This window comes from Numida meleagris, chromosome 8 (genome assembly GCF_002078875.1).
Source record: "Numida meleagris isolate 19003 breed g44 Domestic line chromosome 8, NumMel1.0, whole genome shotgun sequence".
NCBI lineage: Eukaryota > Metazoa > Chordata > Aves > Galliformes > Numididae > Numida > Numida meleagris.
In genome coordinates this window covers 19254706-19263024 of record NC_034416.1, presented here as the reverse complement: position 1 = coordinate 19263024, position 8319 = coordinate 19254706, and positions in this window count along the sequence as shown.

The following is an 8319-nucleotide window of genomic DNA, read 5'->3' as shown; positions in this document are numbered from 1 at the left end:
CACAGATACATCTCCAAAGGTTTGCAAGTCAGAGTAAAGGTTTTCATTTGGTATTGGGCCAACATATATCAAGAAGCAGTCTTTTTCACATATCTGGTTCAGTGGTTATAATGCAATAATTTATTGATACAGTATCTATTAAGTTCTAACATCTCTAGGGAAGTTCTAGCTCAGTATGTGTAGTATCTCTATTGCTAAAGGATGATTGCAGTGTACCGGATACTTTCACTGACAAGTATTACATATAACAGTTAAGCAAAATATTTGCTGTAAGGTTGCCATTTGGCTCACAGAAGCAGCACATCATGTGCCACTTAATAATCTAAATAAGCAAGATAAAAAGGAAAAGACAAGGGTGGGGATTTTTCTTAGCTCATTCAACACTCAGAGGCAGGAACAGGACCAATGTCTCCTGAAGGGCTCTTGAACTCCCTTGGTGTTTGCAGGGTGAGTAGCTCTTGTAATTCCTGATAGAGAGAGCAGCTTTGTAATGCTTCTGAAATTGTGCAGGTCATCTAAGGAAAGCAGAATGAGCTATACACAGGCTGCTCACTCGTTTCACAGCAAACTAGTAAGAATAAGTAGACTCTGCTTAAAATTACCCCCCAAAAAGTGGCAAAAAATTGAATATGGTGCTCCCATCAGTGAAAAAGAGATAATAAAAACAAAGGTTCCTGACAAACAAGGAGATGCTGCTGAATGTAAAAGCATTTTTATGTTCATCTGCTGTCAATAGCAGCTTAGAAAGACCTTTGACATTCTTCACTGAGCCACTGAAAGGAATGCAACTATACCAGTAACATCAAGAATTAGAAAATAAAACCATAAAGTTTTAGATCTGACAGAAGAAAAAGTCAACTAAAAATACTTCAGATTCTTTCCAATGAATAACAATTTAATTACTTGGCAACCTCATGATCAACTCTTTCCTCATCTATTTTTGTAGGTTTAACTGCAAAGTCAAGTTGCATGTCCTTCACTACTGTGAAGAGTCTTCAATCACTCCTTAATCCACATTGGTACGCTACGCACATAGACACAAAGAGATCGGTGAAATTGAACCTCCCTGTCTTTTAATATGTAGAACTTTGCAAAGAATTGAGAAATGAGAGAAAAGCAGAAGAAATGTGAACAACTGAAGAGAGAATCTTTGACCAGGCAGAAAAGTCACCAAGGAACAAACCTTCAATGAGCCAGTTTGAAGAGTCAGTTGCATAAAGTGAATTATGCCTTCCTTCAGCCTTATAACCAGCAACAGGTCAAGCAGGGACAAGAAAGGATTTCCTCATCTCCATCAACATTTACAGGCCATTGATATCTTCCCTGGAAGTTTAAAAGAATTAGCAAAAATGGAAGAGAAGGATGTAAAGAGAAGACAGAAGCAGATGCTACCTCAGGGATCAGCCTGTCAACATTTGCTTTGCTAGTCCTTCTACAGGGTGTGCTAGCAACATCATAAGAAGCTGTAAGTTTACATGGCAGTAGTTTAAAGTAGTTTCAGTTTTGAGGACATTCTGTATTTTCTGCTGTGAGTCTGAACCATGCTAACTGTCTCCACTGATCTGCACCACCATGAGGAGGGCAAGTTAAATGTGAACACAAAAGAACTCAGAATAATTATTCCAAACACTAATTTCAGTTGGTTTCCTACCACATAACTTCTCTGTTGTGAGCAGTGAAATCTCATATTTTCTTGTCTTTTATTTGAATAATTCCAGAAAATGAGCATCATTCCATTCTCAAGTCTTTTGTGCTGAATTTAAATAATTAAATGGATCATAACAGTTGAAATCCAGGCAGAAAACAATTGTAGGAATCAATATATCTCCTTCAGCACTGTGTCAAAGCTTTAAGGTTTGACCAAGCACTGACACAGAGCTTAGAATAAAAAACTTAACGGATAGATTAAACACAAGCAGAAAAATGTTCAAAGCATGACGACAACTCTAAAAAACAATGTATTCTGGGAACAAATCAGTTCACACTTAGCCACTGAGTGATGTAATTTGCAAAAGTGCTGGGACCAACAGACCCTTCTGAGTTAAATACATACATGTATGTAATTCAAACCCGCTTTAGCAGAAAGTGAAATAATGTATTATAAGGAACTTATTTAAGGAACTTCTCTCCATAAATGTTTGTATGTTTGTTTATTTAGCTTTCTTCTTGCACCAGTCGCTCAGCTGAGTTTCCATACTTGTTTGGATGATCACAAAATCTAGCAAGTCAAAGCCCACATGAGTATCACTACTGTGCTTTTTACGACACTTCTTGAATTTGCTCACATTTGTTGCTTAAGCATTTTCTACCACGGTACCAGACTTGCCTTTTTCTCTACATTACATCTAGACAACAGGGAATGTCATTAGTTAGAGCAGTCAGTTTTTTCCTTCCCTACAGAAATCAAATGTGTCATCTTCATAGCGCTCTCAGTCTCTATAAGCCAAAAGAATGACAATCTTCACATCCCTTTCGAACTGAGTAGGTTCTGCTCATACCATTGAATCTGTGTTAGGCAGAACATTTATGGTTAATTGAAATTTCACAGTTTTTAGAGATGAAGAAAATTAACGTGAATGTTAAGCGAAGAGGCTATGGCTATGAATTTCCACTGCTATGAATTTCAAACTGTCTATTACAGGAGTTTCTGAGGATTTAACACTAACAAAAAATGAAGTAATTTTTTCAACTGAGTTTATGAAAACCTTGCTATAAATATATTTGGGATTTGGGGGAATATTTTCTTTTAAATAAAATAACTTAACTTGTTAGCACTTAGGAAATTCATCTTACAAATTATTTGATATTTTCCAAATATGTCATGATCCTTTAAATATATATATACTAACTATTATTCCAGAGGAGGAAAACAAATATCCATTTGAGTGGAATTATTATACATTTTTTTTTAATATTCTCTATCTGCCTTTCCCTTTTATAAACCCTATTTAAATGATCTGCTTTTTGTGTGTGTGTGTGACGTTGCATTTTTAAAGGACCTACCTTGTCACTCATTTAAAGCTTTCCAGCACAGCTCTGACCAAGGGTTCTAACCTACGTAACACTGGGCACAAAAATCTTACGCTCACCTCTTTAAAGACAGATCAAATAGTCTTGGCCAAATCTCTAGCCGTTTTTAAAGTGCCAAGCACCATTATTAAAAAGAAAGTAATCTCTCTTCCTTTTGTACTTTACCCACAGCCAGAGTCACAAAACAGAAATGTATTTTGAACTTTCCCACTCCTTAAACCAGGTGCTAAAAGCACAGCTTGGGCACTATGCTAAGGCACTATTCTGCTCCCCAAGGTGACTTACTGATTTTGAAATTAGACAAATTAGATAATGAACTTGCATATAATCTAAGATGTTGACCTGACCTACATGGTGCTGGCATTCTGTTAACTTCTGTTCCACAATTAAATTCTGCTAAGAATCAAAATTGAATTTAGAGCAGCACACAGAACAATCAAGCTTTGAAACTTAATCTTGTCTAAACTCAGATAAGTTTTTGTCAGAGAAGGTTGTAAAATTTGTGCTACTCATTTTCTACAGTCTTTCCTTGGGACCAGCACATCCTTGCCTTTCTAATATCACAATCTAATTTTCAAGAGTATCTTCATAATTAAATCTTAGCTTGTATGAAGATGGAACAAGGACCTAATGTGCAAGTTTCCACGAATTCCTCATTCATATCTGTTCTGTAGTGAACTTCAGGAAGGAAGCATAGCTTAGTGGGTAGATCACTTCAGAGACCAAATTTGGTCTCTAAATCTGGTCTGCTAAATGGCAGGATAAACTCTCTCTCTGACTGTATAAGCTTCTTCAACTCTTTCGGTTTCTAGCTTCAAACTGACATGATAGCATCTTATATACCTCCATAAAGAATTTTTCAATGCCAATACTAGTTTTTTAGTACTGAGGACTCTTCATAGTGTTATCAGAGACTAAAACCATTCATCTCCCTACATCTCTGGATGTTTGGTTAGTTTCTGTGGATAAGAAGGCAGTATTGAGAATGATAGAGTATAACTTCAGTAATTCAGTAAATAATACATCAAACTCATGTTGAAAAAATAGTTGGAATAGGTGTATGGAAAGAGAGCTGAACCATCCTTCATAAGTGCTGCTTAAAAAATGCTGAATTAATAATTTCTGATGGAGCTCAACATCAGGCAGATCAAGGAGACATGGCAAAAGGCATCACAGTGTTCAGTAACCAGAAGTTTGGATATGAAATGCCAGCAGTCAGGTTCTGAGTAAAGACCTGATATCCCCTGGAGGTCAGAACTGAAAAACTCAAGCTCTAAGTGAATGTGAGACATTTCTGTATAAATGCCAGCTACACTAAGGCACCTTTCAGAGTTTTAGAGCTGTTAAGTTTTTCATATGCATATGTCCACTGAGATCTTTCTCAAATTTCAAGCTCTAAGCACTTAATCATCGGTGAAAGGTTACACCTTTTTTGTTTTCTCCTCTTATCAGCTTTAAAGTAATTGTGTATATCTTCTGGAAATGTAAGGTATCCTATTAATTGGGAATAAAGCAAGTCTAACCTGAACTAAGGGATTATGGCTACATGTCTCAGGGGACTGATTGCACTGTCTTACGCGTTGACGCATTGAGGAAGTATCTAACATTCAGCAAAGGGTGAGAAAGCATGTAAAAGACAGGCTCCTTTGGTAGAAGCAGAGCCATGAAGCAGAGCAGATTCTCAGCAAGCATTTAGTGTGCACAGTTCTTCTGTGTACTTTACAACTGTGCTCAGATTTTCATTGCTACACTGTGCCTTTCATACAGAAGAATTTGCTAAGGACTCTACAAGGCAAGAACAGAGCATGAGCATGAATCTAATTTATTTAGTGCTGACAGGACCAAATACTTGAGAAAAAGAAATATTTTATTTTTCATTTCTAGATTCAATTTCTTAAGCTCAACTTAGAATAAATCATTTCTGTAGCCTACATATCTCATCAGGTATGCAGATCTCAACAACAAACTCTAGATACGGTGGAGTAAGGCTTTTCTGGTCTGGAAATTCTTCAAATACAGAAAATTCTACCAGTCACAGACTTTTTTCCATGCACAGTTTAGTGCCAGGTATACTTACGCTGAAACTCAGATCACATCAGAAAAATACGGAAATAGATCCTTCAGGTACAATATCAATGGGCTCTATTGATGGGCTGAGGATGACTGTATGAACTCCAACAAGACCAAGTGCTGGGTCCAGCACTTTGGGTGCAACAACCCCATTCATTGCCACAGGCAGAGTGGCTGGAAGACCGCGTGGAGGAAAGGGATCTGGGGGATTACTCAACAGTTGGCTGAATATGAGTCAGCAGTGTGCTCATCAGTGATGCTAATGACATACTGGCTTGTATCAGAAAGAGTGTAGCTAGCAGGAGCTGGAGATGATTGTCCTCCCGTTCTCAGCCCTGGTGAGGCTGCACCTTGAATGCTGTGTTCATTGTTGTGCCTCTTAGAACAAGAAAGTCATTGAGGCCCTGGAGTGTGTCCAGAGAAGGGCAACAAAACTGAGAAGGGTCTAGAGTACAAGTCTTATGGGGAGCAGCTGGAGGAACTGGGATGGGTCAGTCTGGAGAAGAAGAGGCTTGAGGAAGAACTTACAACTCTCTACATCTACCTGAAGGGACATTGCGGGGGTCAGCCTCTTCTGCCAGGCAACAGTGATAGGATGAGAGGCAACAGCCTCATGTTGTGCCAGAAAAGGTTCAGACTGAATATCTGGAAAAATTTCTTCTCAGAAAGAGTGGTGAGGACTGGCCAAAGGGATATTCCATACCATATGACATTAAGTTGAAGGAGTTTTGAAGGGGTTGAAAGTTCTGCTGTTCAAGGGGCTAGCTGAATGTCGGTCAGGGTGTGGTGAGCAATTGCTCGTGCATATGTACATGAATATATACATATATAGTCATAACTATGATCCTTTTCTTTTTCTCTGTCTATGCAAATGGTTTTATCTCAACCCACAAGTTCTATTTTTTTTTTCTGATTCTGATTCCATTTGAAAATTTTCAGGTAATGTGTTTATGCTGACTGAAATTGGAGTCGCATACTTGTGACAAATTGATGATTTTTCCAGAAACCTTTAAACCTGTTCTCAAATTCCTTTATCGAAACGGAAAGCATGGCTGCACAATTTTTGCTGTTCACATGACTGTTTGTAGCCAGTGCATCAGAATGTATACAATTATTTCCCAAAACTTGAGTTAGCACTGTTCTCTCCCTGTGCTCTGGTTTCAGCTCAGGCAGTGCCCATCGCACACCAGTGTTTGATGCTGAGCACTCCCAGGACTGGGCTGGGCTGCTCAGTGGGGAAGAGCTGCTGCTGCGATGGCAAAGGGCAGGGGGCAGCCACAGGACAGGCTGTAATAGTCCACATGTGGCCTCCAGGCCACGGGTTGGACATGGCTGACTAGGTGATCTTAGGCATCTTTTCCATCCTTAATGATTCTATGCTTCTATGATTCTAAGAGATCTGATTTTTTGACACCTTTAATCAAGTAAATCTTGGTTTCATCTGATTATGAGTTTTCAAATCACCCCAAATTCAAAACAGTCAAGCGAAGCAAATCCTCAAGCTCTACAACAAGAAATAAAAATTACTTTATATTAAGAGAAGCTAAATCATCTCCTATTAACACAGGTAAAATATTAATGGTTATTTTCCAAGAATACAAAACTTACACAGAAACAGACACAAAGCTCAAACCTGGGTAAGAAGCACTTACTTCATGGAATTTATGACAATGACTCCAATAAAGCTTTAATGTTTAAATATCATTGATGGAGAAATGCCAGTGTAATGACAAATTTTAAATTTTATTTCTCCCAGGAGAATAGCAAGGAATGAGAGTGAGCCTCTGTCATCCTGTCTGGACCCCCTGACCAGAGCCAGCACTGATGTGGCATGGGCTGGACTCAGAGTGGCAGCATACTCCCTTACAGGAACAAAGTGGCCCAGAGTGTGATGATCAGGATGGCAAATAGGACAAAGCATGGCAGTGAGTGCAGCATTTCATAAAGGGAGGCCGTGCTGTGGAGAGAGAGCATCCTGCAGGCCAGAGAGATAATTTCAGTAGGTGGCTATTGCTAAGTACAAGTTCATCATCCTCTAAGTACAGGATAAGCACACTCTGAGAACAGAGACACTAGTCATGATATCTTCCTGATGGAGAGCCAGAGAGTCTGCACCCAGCAGGGAGTGAAAGGCTGAAAATGAGGAGGAGTGGAGGAACCATGCTTTGCCCTAACTGGAATGGGATCAACCACAGGAGAAAGCATAAAATCCAGGGCAGTCTGTATCCCTTTACTGTCAGGCTGAAGACAAGAACTCAAAGGAAAGGAATGGATGGAGGCAAGTCCAAGCTCAGGGCCGCAAGCAAAACCCCTCTTTGCTCACTCCACATCTCCAGGTGCCTCTGTACAACAGGAAAGGCTCTGGATATGGAATGCCTATCTGCGGATGATAACAGCCCATTTGTACTAGAGGAGCTAAGAAAATAAAAACAAGAAAAGCCTTCCTCAAGAATCAAGGCTACATCCTCAAATAAGAAGAGGGGTATTAGTTGTAGGCAACTCCTCCCTGCAGGAAACTGAATGCTTAATATATCAGGCAGATCCTCTTCTTAGAGAAATTTTCTATCTTCCTGGGACTCAGGTGAAGGACATCTCCAGGAAACTTCCCAGCCTGGTACAGCCAACTGACCATTACCCAGGTCTGATTTTCCATGTGGTAGGTGAAACAAAGCAGTTACATGTCATTCAAGGTCCATCAAAAGGGACCTTGAAGAGAGGTAGAGAATGAAAATTAAGTATGGAGAAACAACTTTTGTTTCTGTTTTTTATTTTTTCTTTTTAAGAAACAGGCAGAAATATAGGTAGTCAGTCATCTAGAGGAAAAACAAAGAGAGAAAAGTCTTAGAGAATCAGTTTAGACACAAACAGCAAAACATTACAAAAAGAAGAATTCAGAAAGATGAGAATTGCTAAACACAGGCTAAAGTCTGAGAAAATCAGAGCTTTAACTCATTGTCCTTAAGATAACTCATCATGTCTGGAAATCAAAGCTGTCTCTGAAGGGTTTGCCATCTTGTTTCTGACCTCCTTCAGCATGCTCCCTTCCCTTTCAGTGTCTACTGAATACTTGGTACTCATAACTTCCACCACCTTGAACTTCTATTCTCATCAAAGACTGAATTCGGGATGGGAAAAAAGTCATTCCATGGTTGGAACTCGAGAGCATAGAACAGGCAATCCAAGTCATAGGATTGCTACGTAACTTGAGACAAATCTGCT